Source organism: Hemiscyllium ocellatum, unplaced genomic scaffold (genome assembly GCF_020745735.1).
Source record: "Hemiscyllium ocellatum isolate sHemOce1 unplaced genomic scaffold, sHemOce1.pat.X.cur. scaffold_753A, whole genome shotgun sequence".
Classification (NCBI taxonomy): domain Eukaryota; kingdom Metazoa; phylum Chordata; class Chondrichthyes; order Orectolobiformes; family Hemiscylliidae; genus Hemiscyllium; species Hemiscyllium ocellatum.
Genome location: NW_026869216.1, coordinates 118,355 through 134,311, shown reverse-complemented (window position 1 = coordinate 134,311; position 15,957 = coordinate 118,355). Strand labels below are relative to the sequence as shown.

Sequence of the window (15,957 nt, the reverse complement as noted above, 5' to 3'; positions counted from 1 at the left end):
CTACCTTTCACCTTTCTGTTTCCAAATGCTCGTTGTTTCATGGGAGTTGTTTAATTTTGGCTGTGTGGTATGCATGGACGAGATGCACCGAAGTATCTGTTTTCACCCGGTGTAGCCCAATAACGTTGTGTTGCTTACACCGGCTTTAAAAGGATAACTTTTTAGCCGAGCTGGCCGTCGCAGTCTGTGGCACAATCTTTAGTCTGTTCGACTGCTCACTGGAAAGGTAGTATTGTGAAACACTGCAGAAACGAAGGACTTCCTTACTTTTGCTCCGACTGACCATACTCTGTGAAATTTTCCCAGATTCTCAGTTGAGGAGTTTTTGCAGCTGGAAATTATCTCAGAAAGCCTGTTAATTCGTAATGTATTGAACGAATCGCAAAACAGAAACATTTGACACGCAACAGAAACAAAACTGGCAAACCAAATGCATTTTCAGATACAGTGAGCATGAATGCTAAACGTGAGACACTCCGAGCGCATGAGCCATAAAGTAATCTCACAACTAACATCAGGGCAATTCCAAACTACTCTTTCAATGATACTTGAGCCTCAGTGCACCACCATATCCCAGACAATGCTGAAAAGAGAGAAAGAAAGAACATAATAAGAATAGGCCAAAAAAAGTGCATTTCACCAATCACAGTCTCGATTAGATCACCTTTCCCTTCCGGTGTCTCCGGGACGGAAACGAAGGAAATTGGAGAAATTCAATAACATACGACATCAAAATTCATCGGAACGATTTTCCCATTCGTCAGAAAGCCTAGTAACGATGAATCGACTCACCGCAGGACTTTGTTTCACAACAGCGATGAAATAGCAGTCTCCATTCGGTTCCAGTAAAATCTCAACATGCTTGGAACATAAAGCAACAGTAGAGCTGTTTGCAATTTTCCACGCGGGAGGCGAAGACGATCAAGACAGCATAGCCAATTTGGCACTTTCCCACTACACATTTAATTCCCCGGGAAGCAAATCAAATGGTTTTGTGAACAGACGTACAGCGGGAATGGAAACGGCATTTTAACCAGCTGTGTCGTTGCAACTGATCAGTAGAAATGGCAGTGGTGGGATTCGACCCCACGCCCCTGTCGAGACTGGAGCCTTAATCCAGCGCCTTAGACCGCTCGGCCACACTACCAGCTGCGCTGCCACCCAATTTTCTTGCATTTCCAATTGAGCTCCTGCATGACAACAGATGGAAAGTCACGTGAAATGGGTTCCATGATTCCTCTCCGACTCGCACGGCTGCTTGGATGTGCCGGCTACAATATCAATTTCGCAACAAATAATGATAGCTCATCAATCCGGATAAAAATCAATGGTAAGCTGAGGCTATCTTCTCAGACTCTTTTCAGCTACAAATGTATCTGTGAGTGCGTGAGCAAACATGTTCGCTTATGATTTGGTCAAATAACCATGAACTGCTTGACATTACTGCAATTTCGATTCTTGCTTTGCTAAATGATTTCACCCATTGCTCGAAACAGGACAACTTTCACGTTTACACGGAACATGAAACACACCGGACTACAGGGAAAATGCACAAAGCTGAGCAGGCCGTGTTCCACATCATACCGTGCAGCATAGTTTCAGTCACTGTGTCTGTTTTGCAGAATAAGAGTCCCAAAGAATGTTCTCCAGCCTAAAAGCGGAGGTAGCATTACAATCCGAGAACGACCGATCACAGTGTGAGGATGCTCTGACCTCGGGGCCAGTTCGAGATGCCACTTTCCTTGCCTTTTACATAAACCGTGCAATTGGCTGCAGGGATGTTCACACCTGGACATGAGCCACATCGATACAACTGAGTTGGAAACCTGCGTGGGAATCAACGAGAAGCGACTCAATAAATCTTGCTAAATTCCATGGTGCTTATTAGAAATGCAGTTTCTGTTCACCTCAATTTAAAAGGCAGTTTTTGAACATAGTAACTGAAATCAAAAGCTAATTATCTCACCCCACCTCCACTCCGGGAGAGGTGCTAACTGCACTTGATTGCTTTTTGTTCTCGATGTGAAGAGCTCTCACGCCTGAGTCACCTTCACGCCTCTTGTTGCTGAGTGACTCAAAAAGAAGGAGTTTCACCAGAGCTGCAACTGCCTCACTTTCCCAGTCGCTCTCCCCGTTGACATTTTCCTGCTCATCAGTGATTTAAAGAAAACCAAAAGGATGCGATGTTATTCTGCAGCCTCTTTGTCGATTCCTCCGTTTAAATTCCAACATGGCTTAGATCTCGGGGCGCACCTTAATACTAGCTTTGAAAGCACAGGTCCAGAGCTTCCTCTGAGAGTGCAATTTCTTTCATTGCTGTTGCTGATTGAATGAGCCACTAACGTGCGAACTGCTCCAAAACATGATTCAGGACCTCTGCTGCCAATTCTCGCACTTTGAATAACGACAGACAGCTTCCAAATGAGGCCTTTCAGATACGACTTTGGGGTACATTTGGCAGACAGAATAGTTCAGGAATCCGTGGTGCACTGTGACACCAGCGCATCACCTTCTTCCCTGTCTTTGAACCGGGCCGCCTCAGCAAGGAATGCAAATGCAGTATTGCTCTTCGTGGAAGGATCGGTAACTACACTCTCAAACTGAATGGCACATGATCAGAAGCAGTTTGTAGAATATCTTTACAATGCTCTGCACAGTAATCAAATGGAAATGCATTGCATTTCACTACGAGAGCAGATTTGTTCAAGCAAATTCGAAGGCAGGTTTGCAGATGGGAAAGCAAGCAGGAAAGCTCCGTTCTTGTCCATGTAAAAGGCTGCAGATGAAGAACAAAACAGTTTCGACCGCGGGAACCTATCTTGCGGAAGGTGAACGTGCTGATCACTATGCTACAGAAACAAGCCCACAGCCGCCCCTGCTGCAGCTCAGTGGTATCCGACACTGAAAGTTGAAGACATTCTACCTTTCACCTTTCTGTTTCCAAATGCTCGTTGTTTCATGGGAGTTGTTTAATTTTGGCTGTGTGGTATGCATGGACGAGATGCACCGAAGTATCTGTTTTCACCCGGTGTAGCCCAATAACGTTGTGTTGCTTACACCGGCTTTAAAAGGATAACTTTTTAGCCGAGCTGGCCGTCGCAGTCTGTGGCACAATCTTTAGTCTGTTCGACTGCTCACTGTAGTATTGTGAAACACTGCAGAAACGAAGGACTTCCTTACTTTTGCTCCGACTGACCATACTCTGTGAAATTTTCCCAGATTCTCAGTTGAGGAGTTTTTGCAGCTGGAAATTATCTCAGAAAGCCTGTTAATTCGTAATGTATTGAACGAATCGCAAAACAGAAAACATTTGACACGCAACAGAAACAAAACTGGCAAACCAAATGCATTTTCAGATACAGTGAGCATGAATGCTAAACGTGAGACACTCCGAGCGCATGAGCCATAAAGTAATCTCACAACTAACATCAGGGCAATTCCAAACTACTCTTTCAATGATACTTGAGCCTCAGTGCACCACCATATCCCAGACAATGCTGAAAAGAGAGAAAGAAAGAACATAATAAGAATAGGCCACAAAAAGTGAATTTCACCAATCACAGTCTCGATTAGATCACCTTTCCCTTCCGGTGTCTCCGGGACGGAAACGAAGGAAATTGGAGAAATTCAATAACATATGACATCAAAATTCATCGGAACGATTTTCCCATTCGTCAGAAAGCCAAGTAACGATGAATCGACTCACCGCAGGACTTTGTTTCACAACAGCGATGAAATAGCAGTCTCCATTCGGTTCCAGTAAAATCTCAACATGCTTGGAACATAAAGCAACAGTAGAGCTGTTTGCAATTTTCCACGCGGGAGGCGAACACGATCAAGACAGCATAGCCAATTTGGCACTTTCCCACTACACATTTAATTCCCCGGGAAGCAAATCAAATTGTTTTGTGAACAGACGTACAGCGGGAATGGAAACGGCATTTTAACCAGCTGTGTCGTTGCAACTGATCAGTAGAAATGGCAGTGGTGGGATTCGAACCCACGCCCCTGTCGAGACTGGAGCCTTAATCCAGCGCCTTAGACCGCTCGGCCACACTACCAGCGGCCGCCCAATTTTCTTGCATTTCCAATTGAGCTCCTGCATGACAACAGATGGAAAGTCACGTGAAATGGGTTCCATGATTCCTCTCCGACTCGCACGGCTGCTTGGATGTGCCGGCTACAATATCAATTTCGCAACAAATAATGATAGCTCATCAATCCGGATAAAAATCAATGGTAAGCTGAGGCTATCTTCTCAGACTCTTTTCAGCTACAAATGTATCTGTGAGTGCGTGAGCAAACATGTTCGCTTATGATTTGGTCAAATAACCATGAACTGCTTGACATTACTGCAATTTCGATTCTTGCTTTGCTAAATGATTTCACCCATTGCTCGAAACAGGACAACTTTCACGTTTACACGGAACATGAAACACACCGGACTACAGGGAAAATGCACAAAGCTGAGCAGGCCGTGTTCCACATCATACCGTGCAGCATAGTTTCAGTCACTGTGTCTGTTTTGCAGAATAAGAGTCCCAAAGAATGTTCTCCAGCCTAAAAGCGGAGGTAGCATTACAATCCGAGAACGACCGATCACAGTGTGAGGATGCTCTGACCTCGGGGCCAGTTCGAGATGCCACTTTCCTTGCCTTTTACATAAACCGTGCAATTGGCTGCAGGGATGTTCACACCTGGACATGAGCCACATCGATACAACTGAGTTGGAAACCTGCGTGGGAATCAACGAGAAGCGACTCAATAAATCTTGCTAAATTCCATGGTGCTTATTAGAAATGCAGTTTCTGTTCACCTCAATTTAAAAGGCAGTTTTTGAACATAGTAACTGAAATCAAAAGCTAATTATCTCACCCCACCTCCACTCCGGGAGAGGTGCTAACTGCACTTGATTGCTTTTTGTTCTCGATGTGAAGAGCTCTCACGCCTGAGTCACCTTCACGCCTCTTGTTGCTGAGTGACTCAAAAAGAAGGAGTTTCACCAGAGCTGCAACTGCCTCACTTTCCCAGTCGCTCTCCCCGTTGACATTTTCCTGCTCATCAGTGATTTAAAGAAAACCAAAAGGATGCGATGTTATTCTGCAGCCTCTTTGTCGATTCCTCCGTTTAAATTCCAACATGGCTTAGATCTCGGGGCGCACCTTAATACTAGCTTTGAAAGCACAGGTCCAGAGCTTCCTCTGAGAGTGCAATTTCTTTCATTGCTGTTGCTGATTGAATGAGCCACTAACGTGCGAACTGCTCCAAAACATGATTCAGGACCTCTGCTGCCAATTCTCGCACTTTGAATAACGACAGACAGCTTCCAAATGAGGCCTTTCAGATACGACTTTGGGGTACATTTGGCAGACAGAATAGTTCAGGAATCCGTGGTGCACTGTGACACCAGCGCATCACCTTCTTCCCTGTCTTTGAACCGGGCCGCCTCAGCAAGGAATGCAAATGCAGTATTGCTCTTCGTGGAAGGATCGGTAACTACACTCTCAAACTGAATGGCACATGATCAGAAGCAGTTTGTAGAATATCTTTACAATGCTCTGCACAGTAATCAAATGGAAATGCATTGCATTTCACTACGAGAGCAGATTTGTTCAAGCAAATTCGAAGGCAGGTTTGCAGATGGGAAAGCAAGCAGGAAAGCTCCGTTCTTGTCCATGTAAAAGGCTGCAGATGAAGAACAAAACAGTTTCGACCGCGGGAACCTATCTTGCGGAAGGTGAACGTGCTGATCACTATGCTACAGAAACAAGCCCACAGCCGCCCCTGCTGCAGCTCAGTGGTATCCGACACTGAAAGTTGAAGACATTCTACCTTTCACCTTTCTGTTTCCAAATGCTCGTTGTTTCATGGGAGTTGTTTAATTTTGGCTGTGTGGTATGCATGGACGAGATACACCGAAGTATCTGTTTTCACCCGGTGTAGCCCAATAACGTTGTGTTGCTTACACCGGCTTTAAAAGGATAACTTTTTAGCCGAGCTGGCCGTCGCAGTCTGTGGCACAATCTTTAGTCTGTTCGACTGCTCACTGGAAAGGTAGTATTGTGAAACACTGCAGAAACGAAGGACTTCCTTACTTTTGCTCCGACTGACCATACTCTGTGAAATTTTCCCAGATTCTCAGTTGAGGAGTTTTTGCAGCTGGAAATTATCTCAGAAAGCCTGTTAATTCGTAATGTATTGAACGAATCGCAAAACAGAAAACATTTGACACGCAACAGAAACAAAACTGGCAAACCAAATGCATTTTCAGATACAGTGAGCATGAATGCTAAACGTGAGACACTCCGAGCGCATGAGCCATAAAGTAATCTCACAACTAACATCAGGGCAATTCCAAACTACTCTTTCAATGATACTTGAGCCTCAGTGCACCACCATATCCCAGACAATGCTGAAAAGAGAGAAAGAAAGAACATAATAAGAATAGGCCACAAAAAGTGCATTTCACCAATCACAGTCTCGATTAGATCACCTTTCCCTTCCGGTGTCTCCGGGACGGAAACGAAGGAAATTGGAGAAATTCAATAACATATGACATCAAAATTCATCGGAACGATTTTCCCATTCGTCAGAAAGCCTAGTAACGATGAATCGACTCACCGCAGGACTTTGTTTCACAACAGCGATGAAATAGCAGTCTCCATTCGGTTCCAGTAAAATCTCAACATGCTTGGAACATAAAGCAACAGTAGAGCTGTTTGCAATTTTCCACGCGGGAGGCGAACACGATCAAGACAGCATAGCCAATTTGGCACTTTCCCACTACACATTTAATTCCCCGGGAAGCAAATCAAATGGTTTTGTGAACAGACGTACAGCGGGAATGGAAACAGCATTTTAACAAGCTGTGTCGTTGCAACTGATCAGTAGAAATGGCAGTGGTGGGATTCGAACCCACGCCCCTGTCGAGACTGGAGCCTTAATCCAGCGCCTTAGACCGCTCGGCCACACTACCAGCTGCGCTGCCACCCAATTTTCTTGCATTTCCAATTGAGCTCCTGCATGACAACAGATGGAAAGTCACGTGAAATGGGTTCCATGATTCCTCTCCGACTCGCACGGCTGCTTGGATGTGCCGGCTACAATATCAATTTCGCAACAAATAATGATAGCTCATCAATCCGGATAAAAATCAATGGTAAGCTGAGGCTATCTTCTCAGACTCTTTTCAGCTACAAATGTATCTGTGAGTGCGTGAGCAAACATGTTCGCTTATGATTTGGTCAAATAACCATGAACTGCTTGACATTACTGCAATTTCGATTCTTGCTTTGCTAAATGATTTCACCCATTGCTCGAAACAGGACAACTTTCACGTTTACACGGAACATGAAACACACCGGACTACAGGGAAAATGCACAAAGCTGAGCAGGCCGTGTTCCACATCATACCGTGCAGCATAGTTTCAGTCACTGTGTCTGTTTTGCAGAATAAGAGTCCCAAAGAATGTTCTCCAGCCTAAAAGCGGAGGTAGCATTACAATCCGAGAACGACCGATCACAGTGTGAGGATGCTCTGACCTCGGGGCCAGTTCGAGATGCCACTTTCCTTGCCTTTTACATAAACCGTGCAATTGGCTGCAGGGATGTTCACACCTGGACATGAGCCACATCGATACAACTGAGTTGGAAACCTGCGTGGGAATCAACGAGAAGCGACTCAATAAATCTTGCTAAATTCCATGGTGCTTATTAGAAATGCAGTTTCTGTTCACCTCAATTTAAAAGGCAGTTTTTGAACATAGTAACTGAAATCAAAAGCTAATTATCTCACCCCACCTCCACTCCGGGAGAGGTGCTAACTGCACTTGATTGCTTTTTGTTCTCGATGTGAAGAGCTCTCACGCCTGAGTCACCTTCACGCCTCTTGTTGCTGAGTGACTCAAAAAGAAGGAGTTTCACCAGAGCTGCAACTGCCTCACTTTCCCAGTCGCTCTCCCCGTTGACATTTTCCTGCTCATCAGTGATTTAAAGAAAACCAAAAGGATGCGATGTTATTCTGCAGCCTCTTTGTCGATTCCTCCGTTTAAATTCCAACATGGCTTAGATCTCGGGGCGCACCTTAATACTAGCTTTGAAAGCACAGGTCCAGAGCTTCCTCTGAGAGTGCAATTTCTTTCATTGCTGTTGCTGATTGAATGAGCCACTAACGTGCGAACTGCTCCAAAACATGATTCAGGACCTCTGCTGCCAATTCTCGCACTTTGAATAACGACAGACAGCTTCCAAATGAGGCCTTTCAGATACGACTTTGGGGTACATTTGGCAGACAGAATAGTTCAGGAATCCGTGGTGCACTGTGACACCAGCGCATCACCTTCTTCCCTGTCTTTGAACCGGGCCGCCTCAGCAAGGAATGCAAATGCAGTATTGCTCTTCGTGGAAGGATCGGTAACTACACTCTCAAACTGAATGGCACATGATCAGAAGCAGTTTGTAGAATATCTTTACAATGCTCTGCACAGTAATCAAATGGAAATGCATTGCATTTCACGACGAGAGCAGATTTGTTCAAGCAAATTCGAAGGCAGGTTTGCAGATGGGAAAGCAAGCAGGAAAGCTCCGTTCTTGTCCATGTAAAAGGCTGCAGATGAAGAACAAAACAGTTTCGACCGCGGGAACCTATCTTGCGGAAGGTGAACGTGCTGATCACTATGCTACAGAAACAAGCCCACAGCCGCCCCTGCTGCAGCTCAGTGGTATCCGACACTGAAAGTTGAAGACATTCTACCTTTCACCTTTCTGTTTCCAAATGCTCGTTGTTTCATGGGAGTTGTTTAATTTTGGCTGTGTGGTATGCATGGACGAGATACACCGAAGTATCTGTTTTCACCCGGTGTAGCCCAATAACGTTGTGTTGCTTACACCGGCTTTAAAAGGATAACTTTTTAGCCGAGCTGGTCGTCGCAGTCTGTGGCACAATCTTTAGTCTGTTCGACTGCTCACTGGAAAGGTAGTATTGTGAAACACTGCAGAAACGAAGGACTTCCTTACTTTTGCTCCGACTGACCATACTCTGTGAAATTTTCCCAGATTCTCAGTTGAGGAGTTTTTGCAGCTGGAAATTATCTCAGAAAGCCTGTTAATTCGTAATGTATTGAACGAATCGCAAAACAGAAAACATTTGACACGCAACAGAAACAAAACTGGCAAACCAAATGCATTTTCAGATACAGTGAGCATGAATGCTAAACGTGAGACACTCCGAGCGCATGAGCCATAAAGTAATCTCACAACTAACATCAGGGCAATTCCAAACTACTCTTTCAATGATACTTGAGCCTCAGTGCACCACCATATCCCAGACAATGCTGAAAAGAGAGAAAGAAAGAACATAATAAGAATAGGCCACAAAAAGTGAATTTCACCAATCACAGTCTCGATTAGATCACCTTTCCCTTCCGGTGTCTCCGGGACGGAAACGAAGGAAATTGGAGAAATTCAATAACATACGACATCAAAATTCATCGGAACGATTTTCCCATTCGTCAGAAAGCCTAGTAACGATGAATCGACTCACCGCAGGACTTTGTTTCACAACAGCGATGAAATAGCAGTCTCCATTCGGTTCCAGTAAAATCTCAACATGCTTGGAACATAAAGCAACAGTAGAGCTGTTTGCAATTTTCCACGCGGGAGGCGAAGACGATCAAGACAGCATAGCCAATTTGGCACTTTCCCACTACACATTTAATTCCCCGGGAAGCAAATCAAATTGTTTTGTGAACAGAAGTACAGCGGGAATGGAAACAGCATTTTAACAAGCTGTGTCGTTGCAACTGATCAGTAGAAATGGCAGTGGTGGGATTCGAACCCACGCCCCTGTCGAGACTGGAGCCTTAATCCAGCGCCTTAGACCGCTCGGCCACACTACCAGCTGCGCTGCCACCCAATTTTCTTGCATTTCCAATTGAGCTCCTGCATGACAACAGATGGAAAGTCACGTGAAATGGGTTCCATGATTCCTCTCCGACTCGCACGGCTGCTTGGATGTGCCGGCTACAATATCAATTTCGCAACAAATAATGATAGCTCATCAATCCGGATAAAAATCAATGGTAAGCTGAGGCTATCTTCTCAGACTCTTTTCAGCTACAAATGTATCTGTGAGTGCGTGAGCAAACATGTTCGCTTATGATTTGGTCAAATAACCATGAACTGCTTGACATTACTGCAATTTCGATTCTTGCTTTGCTAAATGATTTCACCCATTGCTCGAAACAGGACAACTTTCACGTTTACACGGAACATGAAACACACCGGACTACAGGGAAAATGCACAAAGCTGAGCAGGCCGTGTTCCACATCATACCGTGCAGCATAGTTTCAGTCACTGTGTCTGTTTTGCAGAATAAGAGTCCCAAAGAATGTTCTCCAGCCTAAAAGCGGAGGTAGCATTACAATCCGAGAACGACCGATCACAGTGTGAGGATGCTCTGACCTCGGGGCCAGTTCGAGATGCCACTTTCCTTGCCTTTTACATAAACCGTGCAATTGGCTGCAGGGATGTTCACACCTGGACATGAGCCACATCGATACAACTGAGTTGGAAACCTGCGTGGGAATCAACGAGAAGCGACTCAATAAATCTTGCTAAATTCCATGGTGCTTATTAGAAATGCAGTTTCTGTTCACCTCAATTTAAAAGGCAGTTTTTGAACATAGTAACTGAAATCAAAAGCTAATTATCTCACCCCACCTCCACTCCGGGAGAGGTGCTAACTGCACTTGATTGCTTTTTGTTCTCGATGTGAAGAGCTCTCACGCCTGAGTCACCTTCACGCCTCTTGTTGCTGAGTGACTCAAAAAGAAGGAGTTTCACCAGAGCTGCAACTGCCTCACTTTCCCAGTCGCTCTCCCCGTTGACATTTTCCTGCTCATCAGTGATTTAAAGAAAACCAAAAGGATGCGATGTTATTCTGCAGCCTCTTTGTCGATTCCTCCGTTTAAATTCCAACATGGCTTAGATCTCGGGGCGCACCTTAATACTAGCTTTGAAAGCACAGGTCCAGAGCTTCCTCTGAGAGTGCAATTTCTTTCATTGCTGTTGCTGATTGAATGAGCCACTAACGTGCGAACTGCTCCAAAACATGATTCAGGACCTCTGGTGCCAATTCTCGCACTTTGAATAACGACAGACAGCTTCCAAATGAGGCCTTTCAGATACGACTTTGGGGTACATTTGGCAGACAGAATAGTTCAGGAATCCGTGGTGCACTGTGACACCAGCGCATCACCTTCTTCCCTGTCTTTGAACCGGGCCGCCTCAGCAAGGAATGCAAATGCAGTATTGCTCTTCGTGGAAGGATCGGTAACTACACTCTCAAACTGAATGGCACATGATCAGAAGCAGTTTGTAGAATATCTTTACAATGCTCTGCACAGTAATCAAATGGAAATGCATTGCATTTCACGACGAGAGCAGATTTGTTCAAGCAAATTCGAAGGCAGGTTTGCAGATGGGAAAGCAAGCAGGAAAGCTCCGTTCTTGTCCATGTAAAAGGCTGCAGATGAAGAACAAAACAGTTTCGACCGCGGGAACCTATCTTGCGGAAGGTGAACGTGCTGATCACTATGCTACAGAAACAAGCCCACAGCCGCCCCTGCTGCAGCTCAGTGGTATCCGACACTGAAAGTTGAAGACATTCTACCTTTCACCTTTCTGTTTCCAAATGCTCGTTGTTTCATGGGAGTTGTTTAATTTTGGCTGTGTGGTATGCATGGACGAGATACACCGAAGTATCTGTTTTCACCCGGTGTAGCCCAATAACGTTGTGTTGCTTACACCGGCTTTAAAAGGATAACTTTTTAGCCGAGCTGGTCGTCGCAGTCTGTGGCACAATCTTTAGTCTGTTCGACTGCTCACTGGAAAGGTAGTATTGTGAAACACTGCAGAAACGAAGGACTTCCTTACTTTTGCTCCGACTGACCATACTCTGTGAAATTTTCCCAGATTCTCAGTTGAGGAGTTTTTGCAGCTGGAAATTATCTCAGAAAGCCTGTTAATTCGTAATGTATTGAACGAATCGCAAAACAGAAAACATTTGACACGCAACAGAAACAAAACTGGCAAACCAAATGCATTTTCAGATACAGTGAGCATGAATGCTAAACGTGAGACACTCCGAGCGCATGAGCCATAAAGTAATCTCACAACTAACATCAGGGCAATTCCAAACTACTCTTTCAATGATACTTGAGCCTCAGTGCACCACCATATCCCAGACAATGCTGAAAAGAGAGAAAGAAAGAACATAATAAGAATAGGCCACAAAAAGTGAATTTCACCAATCACAGTCTCGATTAGATCACCTTTCCCTTCCGGTGTCTCCGGGACGGAAACGAAGGAAATTGGAGAAATTCAATAACATACGACATCAAAATTCATCGGAACGATTTTCCCATTCGTCAGAAAGCCTAGTAACGATGAATCGACTCACCGCAGGACTTTGTTTCACAACAGCGATGAAATAGCAGTCTCCATTCGGTTCCAGTAAAATCTCAACATGCTTGGAACATAAAGCAACAGTAGAGCTGTTTGCAATTTTCCACGCGGGAGGCGAAGACGATCAAGACAGCATAGCCAATTTGGCACTTTCCCACTACACATTTAATTCCCCGGGAAGCAAATCAAATTGTTTTGTGAACAGAAGTACAGCGGGAATGGAAACAGCATTTTAACAAGCTGTGTCGTTGCAACTGATCAGTAGAAATGGCAGTGGTGGGATTCGAACCCACGCCCCTGTCGAGACTGGAGCCTTAATCCAGCGCCTTAGACCGCTCGGCCACACTACCAACGGCCGCCCAATTTTCTTGCATTTCCAATTGAGCTCCTGCATGACAACAGATGGAAAGTCACGTGAAATGGGTTCCATGATTCCTCTCCGACTCGCACGGCTGCTTGGATGTGCCGGCTACAATATCAATTTCGCAACAAATAATGATAGCTCATCAATCCGGATAAAAATCAATGGTAAGCTGAGGCTATCTTCTCAGACTCTTTTCAGCTACAAATGTATCTGTGAGTGCGTGAGCAAACATGTTCGCTTATGATTTGGTCAAATAACCATGAACTGCTTGACATTACTGCAATTTCGATTCTTGCTTTGCTAAATGATTTCACCCATTGCTCGAAACAGGACAACTTTCACGTTTACACGGAACATGAAACACACCGGACTACAGGGAAAATGCACAAAGCTGAGCAGGCCGTGTTCCACATCATACCGTGCAGCATAGTTTCAGTCACTGTGTCTGTTTTGCAGAATAAGAGTCCCAAAGAATGTTCTCCAGCCTAAAAGCGGAGGTAGCATTACAATCCGAGAACGACCGATCACAGTGTGAGGATGCTCTGACCTCGGGGCCAGTTCGAGATGCCACTTTCCTTGCCTTTTACATAAACCGTGCAATTGGCTGCAGGGATGTTCACACCTGGACATGAGCCACATCGATACAACTGAGTTGGAAACCTGCGTGGGAATCAACGAGAAGCGACTCAATAAATCTTGCTAAATTCCATGGTGCTTATTAGAAATGCAGTTTCTGTTCACCTCAATTTAAAAGGCAGTTTTTGAACATAGTAACTGAAATCAAAAGCTAATTATCTCACCCCACCTCCACTCCGGGAGAGGTGCTAACTGCACTTGATTGCGTTTTGTTCTCGATGTGAAGAGCTCTCACGCCTGAGTCACCTTCACGCCTCTTGTTGCTGAGTGACTCAAAAAGAAGGAGTTTCACCAGAGCTGCAACTGCCTCACTTTCCCAGTCGCTCTCCCCGTTGACATTTTCCTGCTCATCAGTGATTTAAAGAAAACCAAAAGGATGCGATGTTATTCTGCAGCCTCTTTGTCGATTCCTCCGTTTAAATTCCAACATGGCTTAGATCTCGGGGCGCACCTTAATACTAGCTTTGAAAGCACAGGTCCAGAGCTTCCTCTGAGAGTGCAATTTCTTTCATTGCTGTTGCTGATTGAATGAGCCACTAACGTGCGAACTGCTCCAAAACATGATTCAGGACCTCTGGTGCCAATTCTCGCACTTTGAATAACGACAGACAGCTTCCAAATGAGGCCTTTCAGATACGACTTTGGGGTACATTTGGCAGACAGAATAGTTCAGGAATCCGTGGTGCACTGTGACACCAGCGCATCACCTTCTTCCCTGTCTTTGAACCGGGCCGCCTCAGCAAGGAATGCAAATGCAGTATTGCTCTTCGTGGAAGGATCGGTAACTACACTCTCAAACTGAATGGCACATGATCAGAAGCAGTTTGTAGAATATCTTTACAATGCTCTGCACAGTAATCAAATGGAAATGCATTGCATTTCACGACGAGAGCAGATTTGTTCAAGCAAATTCGAAGGCAGGTTTGCAGATGGGAAAGCAAGCAGGAAAGCTCCGTTCTTGTCCATGTAAAAGGCTGCAGATGAAGAACAAAACAGTTTCGACCGCGGGAACCTATCTTGCGGAAGGTGAACGTGCTGATCACTATGCTACAGAAACAAGCCCACAGCCGCCCCTGCTGCAGCTCAGTGGTATCCGACACTGAAAGTTGAAGACATTCTACCTTTCACCTTTCTGTTTCCAAATGCTCGTTGTTTCATGGGAGTTGTTTAATTTTGGCTGTGTGGTATGCATGGACGAGATACACCGAAGTATCTGTTTTCACCCGGTGTAGCCCAATAACGTTGTGTTGCTTACACCGGCTTTAAAAGGATAACTTTTTAGCCGAGCTGGTCGTCGCAGTCTGTGGCACAATCTTTAGTCTGTTCGACTGCTCACTGGAAAGGTAGTATTGTGAAACACTGCAGAAACGAAGGACTTCCTTACTTTTGCTCCGACTGACCATACTCTGTGAAATTTTCCCAGATTCTCAGTTGAGGAGTTTTTGCAGCTGGAAATTATCTCAGAAAGCCTGTTAATTCGTAATGTATTGAACGAATCGCAAAACAGAAAACATTTGACACGCAACAGAAACAAAACTGGCAAACCAAATGCATTTTCAGATACAGTGAGCATGAATGCTAAACGTGAGACACTCCGAGCGCATGAGCCATAAAGTAATCTCACAACTAACATCAGGGCAATTCCAAACTACTCTTTCAATGATACTTGAGCCTCAGTGCACCACCATATCCCAGACAATGCTGAAAAGAGAGAAAGAAAGAACATAATAAGAATAGGCCACAAAAAGTGAATTTCACCAATCACAGTCTCGATTAGATCACCTTTCCCTTCCGGTGTCTCCGGGACGGAAACGAAGGAAATTGGAGAAATTCAATAACATACGACATCAAAATTCATCGGAACGATTTTCCCATTCGTCAGAAAGCCAAGTAACGATGAATCGACTCACCGCAGGACTTTGTTTCACAACAGCGATGAAATAGCAGTCTCCATTCGGTTCCAGTAAAATCTCAACATGCTTGGAACATAAAGCAACAGTAGAGCTGTTTGCAATTTTCCACGCGGGAGGCGAACACGATCAAGACAGCATAGCCAATTTGGCACTTTCCCACTACACATTTAATTCCCCGGGAAGCAAATCAAATTGTTTTGTGAACAGAAGTACAGCGGGAATGGAAACAGCATTTTAACAAGCTGTGTCGTTGCAACTGATCAGTAGAAATGGCAGTGGTGGGATTCGAACCCACGCCCCTGTCGAGACTGGAGCCTTAATCCAGCGCCTTAGACCGCTCGGCCACACTACCAACGGCCGCCCAATTTTCTTGCATTTCCAATTGAGCTCCTGCATGACAACAGATGGAAAGTCACGTGAAATGGGTTCCATGATTCCTCTCCGACTCGCACGGCTGCTTGGATGTGCCGGCTGCAATATCAATTTCGCAACAAATAATGATAGGTCATCAATCCGGATAAAAATCAATGGTAAGCTGAGGCTATCTTCTCAGACTCTTTTCAGCTACAAATGTATCT

General features: G+C 44.9%; 6 non-coding genes across 6 annotated transcripts; all 6 read right to left on the bottom strand.

Moving 5' to 3' along the window:
* Nucleotides 1–1,065: 1,065 nt before the first annotated feature.
* Nucleotides 1,066–1,147, bottom strand: trnal-aag (transfer RNA leucine (anticodon AAG)). Its single transcript has one exon. It is a non-coding gene; the product is annotated as a tRNA-Leu (tRNA).
* A 2,832-nt stretch (nt 1,148–3,979) lies between these two features.
* trnal-aag (transfer RNA leucine (anticodon AAG)) lies at nt 3,980–4,061 on the bottom strand. Its single transcript has one exon. It is a non-coding gene; the product is annotated as a tRNA-Leu (tRNA).
* Nucleotides 4,062–6,894: 2,833 nt separating this feature from the next.
* Nucleotides 6,895–6,976, bottom strand: trnal-aag (transfer RNA leucine (anticodon AAG)). The gene has a single exon. It is a non-coding gene; the product is annotated as a tRNA-Leu (tRNA).
* Nucleotides 6,977–9,814: 2,838 nt separating this feature from the next.
* Nucleotides 9,815–9,896, bottom strand: trnal-aag (transfer RNA leucine (anticodon AAG)). Its single transcript has one exon. It is a non-coding gene; the product is annotated as a tRNA-Leu (tRNA).
* Nucleotides 9,897–12,734: 2,838 nt separating this feature from the next.
* Nucleotides 12,735–12,816, bottom strand: trnal-aag (transfer RNA leucine (anticodon AAG)). Its single transcript has one exon. It is a non-coding gene; the product is annotated as a tRNA-Leu (tRNA).
* A 2,833-nt stretch (nt 12,817–15,649) lies between these two features.
* trnal-aag (transfer RNA leucine (anticodon AAG)) lies at nt 15,650–15,731 on the bottom strand. Its single transcript has one exon. It is a non-coding gene; the product is annotated as a tRNA-Leu (tRNA).
* Between the last annotated feature and the right edge of the window lie 226 nt (nt 15,732–15,957).